The sequence below is a fragment of the Labeo rohita genome, chromosome 7 (genome assembly GCF_022985175.1).
Source record: "Labeo rohita strain BAU-BD-2019 chromosome 7, IGBB_LRoh.1.0, whole genome shotgun sequence".
In the NCBI taxonomy this organism is placed as follows: domain Eukaryota; kingdom Metazoa; phylum Chordata; class Actinopteri; order Cypriniformes; family Cyprinidae; genus Labeo; species Labeo rohita.
The window spans coordinates 22484944-22499010 of record NC_066875.1 but is presented as its reverse complement, the minus strand read 5'-3'; the positions used below and the strand labels follow the sequence as shown (position 1 = coordinate 22499010).

Below are 14067 nucleotides of genomic sequence, written 5' to 3'. Positions count from 1 at the left end.
TAATTTAACATTTCAAGTTGAATAAACTTTTTTTGAGTTGACTGAACTTAAAATTTTAAGGCAACCAGGTTACAAATTATTTTAAGTTGACTCAACATATTGTTTTTTTACAGTGTATAAGGCCAAGGGTTTCTTATTTAAAACAATGAAGGACCCTACATGTCGAAACTGACGCTAAAGGGGTACCCTGTGCATCAAAAAGTGATGCCAAAGGGTCCTGACCAAGCGTCAATATGTGACGAGTTGGGAGTGAGAACGTGTTGCATAAACAGTTTGGTTACCAACATTCTACAAAACATCTTTTGTTTTCAGCAGAAGAAAGATATTCATGCAGGTTTGGAACAACTTGAGAGTGAGTTTTCAGTTTTGGGTCAACTATTCCTTAAGCATACTGCAAAAAGTCAAGCAGAGACACTAACATGGGGGAGTATTTTATATAGGATGTCCAGAAAAAGACATGTAAACTATACTGTGTAACATTTATTGAAAGTTTCAGTATTAATGAAATAGAGCCGGGGGATGTCACTCCAGTCGACCATCTGCAATAATCCAGGTAGTAAAACAAGTTGCAAACCACACTAACAGTTGATTAAAATAACACTATACTGGTACACCAATAAATAATATGAATAAAATTAAATAAGAAGGCCAGGGATGATCACCAGAGACAGAGACCGTTCAGGTACAGGCCTGTGGCCCAAAATACCACATGTACATTATGCACGCTTAGTGCACATACTGCAAAATTAGTAATAATTGTGCAATAATAGTGCAATAATTGGGTGCAAACAACAGCAATTGGTGAAGAAGCCTCAACAAATAGTAACCAGCATCCTCGGGCCAGACTCAAGGCATTTCCTGGAAAGATAAATATTAAAATTCAACCACAGTGACAAAAACCACGAAACAACATTTAATTTATAAATATTTCAGCACCACAACAGCCAGGCACTGCTCCATGGGGATCACAGGATGCCCACTCAGAGTCGGAGAACAATCCAACCATAATCTGAAATGACATAACAGCGACAAAACCACAAATTAAACATATTGCTTTGTCTTTTTCTGTTTTTCCCTATACCTCCATGATTTCTTGAATTTGACTTTTAATTTTCCTGGATATTTTCTTTTAAATATAAAGAGCAACAACAAAAATATGGATTTATTTTTTAATTAATAAAAGTGTTTTCAAACTATCAATCAATATTGATCAAGATATTTTATTTTTACTGTTTCCATTTAAGCATAATTTGCATAATTTACCTGTGCCATGTAATGTGTGGAATACAAATGCAACAAAAATGTAGTTGTGACAGTAAATAAATGAACATGAGGACTACATAGAACAAGCAGAGTCTCCATATTTAGAAAGTGTGTGATAAAGGGATAAAGGTCCCAGCATTTAGAAAGTCATTATCCTCAAATCGGCGAGGCAGTAATGGTGCTGTCAGAAATAGGAGGTATGATGTACATGCAGAGAGCAGCTACTGCACTGCAGACTCCAGCGTTTCTCTCCACTCTGATAAAGTCTGCTACTACAAGTTCCATCAACAAGGCTTTCCCACTGCCTGCACACATAGAAAACAACCCTCAGCAACTACCATTCAATACCCTTCCACCTGGAGAGCTTTCTAGTTCAAGGTTCCATTTAGTTCTAGTAATTCTTTTTCTAAATAATCATTTTATTTTTCATTGATCCTGTCTGATCTGATCATACAGTAATTATCATTTCGATCCTTTCTCTTGTGACCTCTTGAGCACCCTTGAGTTTGCCATGCCCACATTTAGTCCAGAATATTTGCCTGTCAATTTGAACAGTTTCCCTTCACCGCAAATACAAAAACAAAACAAAACAAAACAAAAAAGCGTGTAAATCAAACAGTGTAAGGAAGTACTCTCCTTTCCTCTTTTTTAGAAACTTTTTATATAGTTTTAAATCTTTGCCTGTTACATCATTTTTTAGCCAAGTGCCCCAGAGGTGCTACAAAGATTGAAGAGAATATAAGAAAACACAGCTTTGCCATTTGCACTAAAGGCTTTTGGGTGTTTATCAAAAACACAAAGTGCAAGTGCAAAGTCCAACCAAACTTCATTTGTATAGATGCTGCACAACTGATGGAGTACAATAATGGGTAACACTTTAGGATACTGTTCTGTCATTAATGACTAACTACACAAGAACAAATGACTAATGCACTATTAACATTCTAGCAAGAAACTCTGATTAACTAATCAGTAAGTAATAGTAACAGTAAGTGGTAGTTCATAGCTAATCAGTAACTACTTTTTTTTTCCATATCTCCCAGAGAACTACTAAAAACTATATAAAGGTTCATAATTAATGTGAATAATGCAAAATAATTAAACCGGTAACACTTTAGTATAGGGAACAATTCTCACTATTAAGTAGTTACTTATTAGCATGCCTTTTATTAACATATTGGCTGTTTATTAGTACTTATAGAGCACCTATTCTGCATGACCATATTCTATGTCCCTAATCCTATCCAATACCTGAACTTAACACCTATCTTATTAACTATTAATAAGCAGCAAATTAGTAGTTTACTGAGGCTGTAGGCTGTGAAGCTGTAGTTAATGGTTTGTTAATAGCAAGAACTGGACATTAAAATAACGTTTCACCTAGGGCTGGGTTATAATTCAATAACGATAATTATCACAATATAATTTTCCTCGATAAAACGATATGAAGAGTTCGATAAATGTTCGATATAATTTTTATGTGCCAAAAGTGGAACGAAACAGCGTGACTCACAGACCCTTTATCCCCTCGGACCAAAGTTCAAATAATTTTTTTGCCCATATCGCCCAGCCCTTGTTTCAGCATTAATTCTTAAGTGAAGATCATGCTAATCCACTAGTAATGACTCAAGTATTATCAAATCCATCATAAGCAAATATTTGGGAACACTTGAGTCATTGCTAGTGGGTCACCATGATCTTCACTTTAGATACTGATCCAAATAATTAGTAATTCCTTTAGAAGGATGTAGTAGCACTTGAGCCATTACTAAAAACATATACATACCTCAAAAGCGTGCAATGATTTCAGTCATTACTATAGAGTTATCATGTTATTCACTTTGGAATACAGATCCAAATAATTAGTAAATATCTTCTGATTGGATGGAATCTTTACTAGTGTGTTACCATGATCTTCACTTTAGAATTAATTATACATTTTGCATCATTCACATTAATTATGAACCTGTATAGTAGTAGTTCTCTGGGAGATATAAAAATGGTACTTACTGATCAGTTAATAGTGCATTATTTATTTGTTACTGTGTAGCAATTCATTAATGATGGAACAGTATTCTAAATAAATATATATATATATATATATATATATATTTTATTGAGCATTTCTGTTTGAGGACAGATGCAAAACTGTGTGTTAACCTCCTATGGTGCGACTGTTTTGTTCTGTAACCTCAATCTGTCAGTGCGTGATAATGTACATTGGACTAATCTAGTGCTACGCCACTCCACAAATAAAGAAGCATTACATTCCACACATACAAACTAGAAATGGAAAAGTTTTAAATTCAAGAAATTTGCTCAATACCCTCAGTCCAAAACCTGACTTGTGCACTGCTGAGACTTGATAACACAAACTGCTTTTAGTTTTTAGCTATGGGCAAATCAAGGTTACTGAAGGCCGATGTGGGAGGTGAAATAAATAAATAAAAATATAAATATAAAAAATACATATTTGTCTCTCAAAATAAATCTCAGTCCTCCAAAAAAAAAAAAAAAAAAAAAAAAAAAAAAGTAAAAGCTTTTTTTCTGAGACATAAATATTTTTGAATCCTATACAGAGATTTCTGTACCATTGTTACATATTCAAGCATGCTGTCATTCACAATCTATTTCCAAGTTCTGCTATTCTATACCACATCATTGGAGTAGAGCACAGTCATCTTTTGTTGGAAGGTAATTTCCCTTCTGAAATTGCTGTCATCACAAACTGAAGCTTCATGTATATCAGGATGTAAATGGGGTTTTGGTGACAGTCTGTCTCAATAGGATGGTAAGAGGCCATAACTAACACTTATGGTATGTTTTCTGATGGTGGAGAGATCACTTTGGGAAAGCTATGAGGTGGAATGTCTCCTTAGACAGAAATACTACATCTAAAGTACTCGACTCAATCATGTTCTGATATCTCTGTAACAAACAAAAACACAGTGGAAATCAGAATTTTAAAAAAAAAGGCTTCTGGTATGCCTTTTGTTCAACTGTGATATTATGTAAATTACAAGAATTCACCAAAGTAAACAGGATTATTAGCATATGAGAGAAAGCAGTTACAGCTTCTTACCACTGTCATCAAAATGCCGTCTCGCTAACCGGTCTGCGTCTGCTCTCTTTTCCACTCTCCCCTTTTTCCCTCGATTTCCCTCATCTACCTCCCGGTCTGACTCACACCTTAATTAGATTAAGACATATAGTACTTTTCCGACAATTCTCCCAAGACCTAAATGGAACATAAATGATTGAATCCCTATTATCTAAAGCAATTATGAATTGATACCTGAGGGAAGGGACTTCTGACATAAAACATTCAATATTCTCCTCTCCCTTGTGATCCCCTTTTAAAATGTTTACTTTCCATCATGCTGCTCTGTTTTTGCCATCATTAAATTTGTAGCATTCTCATCAAGGGCATGTTTACGCAAAGACGGGCTTGTTGAGTAAAATGACATGGTAACACCAATTATACAAAGAGGAATGGGGTTTACTGGCACTTTTTCCACTGCTAAATCTCTGGTGGAAAATGTTAAGAAAACTCAACTAGGTGCAAACGAACATTTAAAAAATGGATGCATTTCATGTTAAAAATATATGTTATGTATTCTGTTATGTTTTCAGATGGTTAGCCACTGTTGAAGTGTTTAGTTTTAAGAGGGGAAAATTTTCAGAATTTAATTCTACAGCAAACTCACATGTTTGTGCGATATGAATTTTAATGAATTATTCATGTATGATGTATTATTAATTTCAACCAATTTCACAGTCTTTTATAATGGTTTCAGCACCTTTAATCACTTAAATAAGCAGTCAATCCATCTCCCTCCCATATCATCATATTTCAGCTATGAATTATTAGCATTTTATTTTCTGTGTCATATACATATAAAACTATAACTGATTCCTCTCTATTGACTTAAATTGTATGAAAAACAAACAAACAAACAAACAAAACAAAACAAAAATGTTATCAGGCTAAAGTTAGCATTTTCCAAAATCTCCTATTGCACCTTTAAGACATTGTGTGTGAATAGGACCTTTTCATAAATACCGGTAAATTCGTTTTGGCAATTTATCGGTATGAGAAGTTGTAACATTAACATTAACTTAGCGGTAATGTGCTCTGTGGAAACACAGAATGAGCATGTATGAGTGTATGAGATTTACTCTGCGCTGTGTGCGCAGCTGCATGAATGTGAACGTGTGACACAAAAATGGAAACATCAACAAAAACACTGACCATTTAAAGGTCATTTGCTAGTTAATGATTTCATAGAAATTACTGGTGTTTTGAAACTAATGTGTGAATGGTGCTTTACCGGTAAAAAGATGGAGCGTAATTGCCTGTGTGAACAGCTCATTGTTGTATTTACCGGTAAAGTTGTACTGGTAATTGTCTGGCAATTTACTGGTATTCAGGGCCTAAAATTAACACTCGCCAAGTGCCAAATGCGAGTATACGGAACCGTGTCAGCTGCCAGTTGGCGGGTAAAACTTTTACGAATTACAACAATGCAACAGCCAGTTTTTAAAGAGATTCATTGTTTCTGACGTAAGCGAATAAAATAATCTTTTCCAAAGACAAAATCATCGTGACTGGTTAGCTGTTTTGTCATAAGCGACAAGAGCGAATCAAATAATAGGATACAAACAGGCTGATAAGGTCAGAGCAGTGTGATGGCTAGCGTGTCCATGAACAAGGTTTTAAAAACTTTTACCTGAGAAGATATTGCTGCTTTATTTCTTAAGATTAACTTTTCCCTTCTTTATTCTTTATAACCTGAGAATGTGGTGACACATACCTGGGGTTACACTGGAACGGAATGGAAACATGATGAGCAAACGTCACAAAGTCATGGCGGTTCTTGGTGTTTTAGCGAGAGGTGGTGTTTCACTGACGATGGATAAAAGAGAGACTGTCTTGTATTTGATACTGTATGCCTTTTTTTTACACATGCTCCGTTTGCCGTGCATATGCGGTGCGTATTTTTTCCAGGCGCCTTGCGTCTGCAGCAGTACAGCGATTGTTTCCGCATCGACTCTATTTTGCTGTGCTGGACACGCTGAATTAAAGTAACAGCTCATTGTTTGCGCTATATGAACATGGATTGACTCAAAAATGTAATAATTACACCATAAATGCACATAATTAAAGTAACTGCCTGTTTTTGCAAAAATAGTTTCATGGCCGGTAAAAATAATAATAATTTGGCTGGTAAATTTTCTCATGTCACCGGCCAATGGCAGGTGTTGCAAAAAGTTAGTTTTAGGCCCTGTTGGTATTACTGTGTGAAAGCAGCTAATGTATCTATGAAACAGCAAATTTCCCCATGGAACTCAGTAGCTGAATGACAATCTAACAAAACATACTGTATCATGAATGCCTGATAAAGACATTGTACAAACCATCTGTGTGCTCAAACAATATGGAAGGAACCTTTAGGAAGAGCACATCAGAAAAGCCTGGCAGATGGAAAGTCAAGCCCTTCAGTAATGGGGTCATCAAGCAGAACTCCAGAGTGGACCTGTCATGTCGCATACATTTAATAACAAATGGCAGGTGGGGTTGTGGTCAAGGCTGAGTGACCCAGAACAGCCCTCCCTTTGAACAACACCTTTGAACTCAGGACAATATTGCCAGGCATAGCAGGATGTTGTTTTTCAAGGGAATGTAGTTACCAGATACAAACAGAAGCAGATGAGCGGTCCTGGCGCTCCCTCTCTGGGGTTGGAGGTTGGACAGGTTGGAGAAAGAAAACAGATTTTTGATCCAGATGTCTCGGTGACCTTTTTAGCCACCTTGCCACCCAGCATCACCGTGGGTGACAGAACCACGTGCATTATTTGCCCCCGCTGCTTATCAATCTCCAGAATTGTTTCCTGCCTGTTATGCTGCTTTTGGACATAATGCTGGCCATTGTCCATAGTTTTCATTTCATGCACAGGCAGTTGTTGGCCCACTTCTATTGTTTGCCACCTCACTCTGTCTTCCATGCATTCACCGTGGATGTGAATGTGACTCTGGCTCACCCCACTGAGAGCATATTCTTAATATTTTCAATGCCAGTTGAAATCCATGGATTAGTCTGACACATCTCCTAATCCACCAAACATCCTGTTCTCATATCTGACTCCTCTTTTGAATAAAGCATATTGACTTATAGATATAAGATCCTTTGCCTCAGACAAAATGAAGGGATCTGCTGACCCTGTATGCTTATAGCGACAACACAAGGTTGCAGATGACATTCATATCATGTAATGAAAGGCCTAGCTTTGTGTTAAGTATCACATGAAATAAGGGCTTTTGAGGATAAGAACGGTCTTAATGCAAAATTAAAATGTCACTGCAGTTGGCCATCTGTTTGACATATCTTCTTTTGACATAACAACAATAATCCTTTTCTAACACCATCGACCACTGAGGCTAAACGCTAGTCCATTGAACACGATGGATCAAATGATTCTACTGTTTTTGTTTGGATCAGAAAACCGCTTGTTCATTCGACTGATGCCTTTTGAGGACATGTCATATTTGCTAAGCTAATGTTACTTCAGCAAAAGCTCCATGCTTGTGTCAACTGTGTGTCAAAAACAGTTCCATGTGAGCGGATATTTTACTTAATGTTATTCTTGAAGAGCATAAAATTAGGAATGTGTTTTCATATGAACACTATGTTCTATGTCAACAGAAACTGTTATTGCTTTCTGTGCAATGTAAGGAGGCCAATGCATAATGACAAAACATATTGTATATTATGAACGCCTGTTTACATCTTGCAATTCTGAATTTTTTTCTCTGAATTCTATTATACAAACTCGCAGTTCTGACTTTTCCGTTTTTAGAACTGTGTGATATAAACTCGTAATAGAGGGGAAAAAACCCTCAGAATTGCAAAATTTATACTCACAATTCTGAGAAATAAAAGTCAGAATTGCAAGATATAAACTCACAATTCTGACCTTTTTCTCAGAATTGCTAATTTATATCTTGCAATTGACTTTTTTTTTTTCCAGAATTACAAGTTAATAGCTCACAATTCTGACTTTACAGCACAATTTTGAGTTGTTAAGGCAGAATTGTGAGATATAAACTTGCAATTCTGAGAACATATTTATGTTAAACATGCAATTCAATTTTTTTTTTCTCTTTTCTTTGACTTTTTATCTCAGAATTCTATGAAAAAAGTCAGAATTACCAGTTTGTTTTATCCAGTTCTGAGAAAAAGAATTTGTGAGGAAAAAAAGTCAATTGCAAGTTCGTTTTATGCAGTATATTTTGGTTTCATAGACTCTTAAAAATAAAGGTGCTTCACAATGCCATAGAAGAACCTTATTTGTCTAAAAGGTTCCATAAAGAACCTTTAGCATCTGAAGAACCTTTCTGTTTCAAAAAAGGTTCTTTGTGGTAAAAGAAGGTTCTTTAGACTGTAAAAAGGTCAGAAAGAGGTAGTTCTAAAAGAACCTTTGACTGAATGGTTCTTTTTTTTTTTTTTTGTGGAACCAAAAATAGTTATTCTATGGCATTGCTGTGAAGAACCTTTCAAAGAACAATTCATGAAGAAACGTGTGTAATGCAAATAATAATAATTGTCATAATTCACATATTTCAGTGGGCATTAAAAAAGGATAATGCCAGATACAATCACAGCACCTTGCTGCAGGGAGTAACTCGACCATGCTAACTAGTCAAACCTTGACCTCTCAGTGCATGTGTGTTTCTTTTCTCCAGTACTGTACAATAATAGATGGACCTAATAGTTTTAATAATTTCTTTACACTCGATCCACATGTACTAAATGTCTGCAAATCTATTGTTAAAATGCTTTGGTTGGGTGATTGTCTCTCTAACGTCAGCCTTTGTCAGCACCTCAAAGGCTCTGTTATGCACAAAGCATGTCCATTGACCTTGAAGTGGCCTTTATGGCAGGCCTGAAAGAGGCACTTTAGGATGCTGTGGGTGCTGAGAGGGATGCAAGACTGAGCGCTTCTCATGTTTGATCCTGAACAGGCCTGACATTTCCGACAGCAGATGGTAGCTTTACAAAATTCTTTAATCCTGCAAGGGAAACATTCACTGTCAAAGGGGCAACACCTTGGTGATTCTCTAAATATTGACTTTTGAACTATAAGGTCAAATTCAAGGGGATAACATTTAAATAGCCCCATTAGCAAATGGAGTGTATATGTGATGGCTTGCCTGCATTTTTTATTTATTTATTTGCTTCCTTGCTTGCTTGCATAAATAAATGAAACCACTTAGGTTATGTTTATTATAAAGTCACTATTGTCATTCTCAGCGCCCATACTGAATTTTGTAACAAAACTATTATGTATATAATTCTCCAAGACATATTACTGTACCTCATGATGTATTATTATATTATAATAATATATCATGATGTATTATTATATTATAATGATATATCTTAATTTTAACATTGATTTTAACATATTTAGATATGTTTCTGAAATCTGCATTATCAAACATACCATTTGAATGCAATTTCAACATCAAAAGTCATTTAGTCGTGTTGCCAATGAGAAAAAAGTCATAAATTGTACAATTTATCAAGCAATAAAATAATATATTACTGGGGTGTTGTGTTATATTGTAAAAATACTTTGATATTTACTTTTAAAACTACTTTGTAGTTTTAAAATCATACATCAATCAGCTGCTCGCTCATAATATGTCTGTGTTCTCCCACTGCTTACAGATGTGACCAGTTCACATGTGTACATGTATTGTGATCATGATAATGGTAGATCCTGAAATATTATATTTCCCAGATATTGTAGTCCTATCTGTATCCCCATTCTTTATTTTCTCAGTGCAGCCAGTTCTGCTCTGTACCACTATGCTGGGAGAATAATAACTAAAATGAAAATACAAGATGGTGACTTCAAACAAAACATGTACATACACTATCATTACTGCAATGTATTTTTTTAAACAACAATTTGTTGGTTACAACATAAAATGACAGTTTGCTGCAGTTATTCATATTAAAATTCTGAATACAGCGTTTTATTATTTTCTATATACTGTATCTGCAAGGCTATATCAGTTCAATAGCAGAAGTCTTAGGTTCCGTATACCAAGCCAAAATAGTGATTTCCTCCACTTGCGTCACACAGTGTAATACTTCATTCCCAGGCATAAATTTTAGCCACCACAGACTTCTAAGTAATTATTGTTACATTGTGGACATATTTAAATGGCTAGCCAAATTAATGTTTATATTTGGCCAGATATTGCATCCCAGCAGGGAACATGTCAGACTACATGTAATAGTACATTATGGAATAATGTACTTGGTTTTATTGGTCATAGTTAGAATGACATCTGAAAGCTGCTCTAGTAATGAAAACCTATCATTATATGAAATGTGTTCAAGAGACAGCACCATGCAATATTCTAGATTTGAAGGCTAGTGAAAATGTCAGGGTGACAGTTAGTACCGCCTCGTAATAAACAAAAGACATGCCATGCAGCTTGAGTTTCGTGATTTTTTTTTTTCCCACACATTGGTCATTTTATCAGTAAACCCATAAATAACTCTAAAGTGCTTTTCACACAACACTTAACCTTGCGTTAACGTCTTTTTAAGCCCCCTGAAATAGGCCCGTTTTAATGGCGGGTTGCATTTCACAGTTGTGAAGAGCAGAACTTTTGCCCTCTAACTGAGCCAGGGTAAATAAATAAATAATATCAATAAATGTAAAAAAAAAAAAAATGGTACGGTACAAAAATGTTAAGCCCAATTCACACTGCATCAACAGACGCTGACAAACGGCAGCAGATACATTCGTCAGGTTCGGTCAGATCAGTATGTTACCGCTGTTGCTGTCTGTTGGCCGACTGAACATGTTGAATTGGCGTTTGTCGGGTCTTGAAATGTCTGAGAGAGATGAACTGCGCTCTGTCTGTCGGTGTGGTGTGAACTGACCTTTAGAAAGCAACTTATTTAGCAACACAACCAATGAACTGCCTCGACACTTGCCTCATTAAAAATTAATGCACTTTTTACAGTCACAGAAACTTTCATGTTGTTTGTCTGAGGAAAACATTTAAAAACAAGGAGTTAACTGAAGTGATGAAGAGAAACTATTATTATTCTTAAAATGTCTCATAATCAAGAAGCTACAGATAGACATGCATTTACTAAAACCAGTAACATATTAATAAATAAGCAAAGACATTAACATATTCACAGTAGTCTCAAATCTCAAAACTAAAGCACAGGATTACTGATAACTACATTTTTCATCCACTGTGGGCTTCAAAACCTATTTCTATACTATAAATGTGTTAATGTGTTAGCAAAACACTTCCAACCCGAAATTCCTGAGAATAACAGTAGGGTTTTATTAACAGGAATATATGCTACAGTGTATGTGAGTGTGACACCATATGGCAAAATGCTGTACTGAGTGGGAGAGAGAAATACATGAGTGAAAAAGTATTTTATTCAGAACAGGGGATTTTATAATCACTGCAGGAGTACATGTCAACAGCCTTTGCCGTTTAATGTTGGGAAAAATGAGGCCAATGATTTCAACCTTGAAACATTTGACTCCCACATGCAAAGGAGCAGCAAGCGGATCTGTTTATCAAAGCCCCAGGTGCCAGTGTTCGTCAAAAGTAGAGATCTTAAGCTCCTAGAAACACAAAAAAGGGTCATTAGCTCACTCTACAATCTAAGGCACTCGCCTTTGGCAGATGGGCAGTCACTTTTAAAAAAGAGAAACCAAGATTAAAGTGGAAAGAGCCCCACTGGTAACCAATCTGCATGCCGATAGAGAGCTCCCTCTTTATTTCTTTCACAGTGGCACTTAATCCTCTGTCGTTGTGTTTTCTCTTTTTTTCAGTTTTGACGTGATGAAATACTCTCTTTTATCACCCCACTCTTCTCTCTCTCATTCTCACGTTGTTTTTGAAGATTAGAGTTTACATCGGGTGATAGCTGCGGTCAAAGTTACTGCATCGGCTCTTTCATGCTACGCAATGCAAAAAAAACGAAACAAATCGGCAATATTCATGCATAATCTCAAACCATATTCTGTTATGCTTCCTTTTGAATAAAGTTGATGTTTATGCTTCAGTCTAGCAATTTCTTCCTTTTTGACCTCACTTTAAGTGCCTTAATGGGTATGTAGTATTCTTTCCTTGCAAATAGCCCCTGTGAAAAAAAAAATACTATAAAATAAATGTGTTTTTTAAAAGCCTCTTATGGTGAGAGATTATCCTATAAATGTTTATTTTGCTCCCTTGTATTCTCTTGATTATGACAGATTTTTGAATATGCAGTTACAGTTAGTGGAAGGATTTAAAACTTTGAGTAATGGCACTCATGCTCCGTTGGCTTGGCTGCTTTCCTGTAATTCTCCATTTTCACTAATGGCTGGCAAAGTGAGATGTCCCATGATACTGTCACACTGTTGCTGAGCCGTGTTATAATGCAGACTGGGTGGACTGATGTCTGTTGTCTAGGAGTACACCAAACAAAATCACAGTTAAATGAGAGTTTATGTTTTTAATATAATTTTATACTTTTATATGCTTCTAAAAATTAGATTTTACAAACTACCCATTAAACATTTTGAATTTTTTTTTTTTTTTTCTGCTCACCAACACTGCATTTATTTTGATCATTTGATCAATATTACAATTTAAAATAACCGTTTTATATTTTAAAGTAGTAATAATAATAATAATGTATAAAGAATTTTCAGCAGCCATTACTCCAGACTTCAACGTCACATGATGCTTCAGAAATCATTTTAATATGCTGTTATGCTGCTCAGTTATTAATAATGGTTCTTATTTTATAAATCCTAAAAAAACATTTTTTAATGCTTAATGTGAATATTTACATTATAGATGTTTACTTTCACATTAGATTAATTGAATGCACTTTTTGCTTTTTGCTTAAACCAAATGATGATGATAATGATGATGATGATGATGATGATGATGATGATGATTATTTTATATTAAGCAGCAAAAACATTGAGCAAAAACATTCAACTTTGAGCATCAAATCGGCACATCTGAATAACTTGAACACTTTACAATAATGTTCATTAGTTAACATTAGTTAACTACATTAGTTAACATGAACTAAGAATGAACAATACTTTTACAGCATTGATTAATCTTAGTTAACGTTAAATTCAGCATTTACTAATGCATTATTAAAATCATAAGTTGTGTTTGATAACATTAGTTAACTATGCACTGTAAACTAACATGAACAAACTGTATTTTTTATGAACTAACATTAACAAAGATTAATAAATAGTGTAATAAATGTATTGTTCATTGTTCATTAACTATGTTAAGAAACGACACCTTATTGTAAAGTTACCAAATCATTTCTGAAAGATCATGTGACACTGATAAACAACCTAAGTAGAACAGTACAGAAAACAGTTATTTTAAATTGTAATATTACAATCTTTTTTGCTCTATTTTTGATCAAATGAATACAACCTTTGTGAGCACTTAAAGACATAAGACACAAAAAAGACTTCTTTTTAAAAGCATCATTATTACAAACTTTTCATTGGTAGTGTATTATATATATTAGGGGTGTGACGAGACACTTATCCCACGAGACGCGACGAGACACGAGACTGGGTTCATGAGAACGAGACGAGACGAGATTTTTAACTTTTCTTAACAAATCCTCAATGATGAAATATATAGGGAAAATAGTCTTTTATTCAACTGAAAAAGATAAAATGCAAAAAAATGTAGTTGCATTTTGAACTTTATGAAATTAA

The 14067-nt window shown here is 35.0% G+C and overlaps 1 long non-coding RNA gene across 1 annotated transcript in view; it reads right to left on the bottom strand.

The window, feature by feature from the left end:
- Positions 1-343: 343 nt before the first annotated feature.
- The window catches only part of LOC127168069 (uncharacterized), a 34932-nt gene continuing 21208 nt past the window's right edge, over positions 344-14067 (bottom strand). The window contains exons 2-3 of the long non-coding RNA XR_007828063.1: positions 937-1009; positions 344-858 (exon numbers count right to left, since the gene is read on the bottom strand). This is a non-coding gene — a long non-coding RNA (uncharacterized LOC127168069). The remainder of the gene's footprint in view (positions 859-936; positions 1010-14067) is intronic.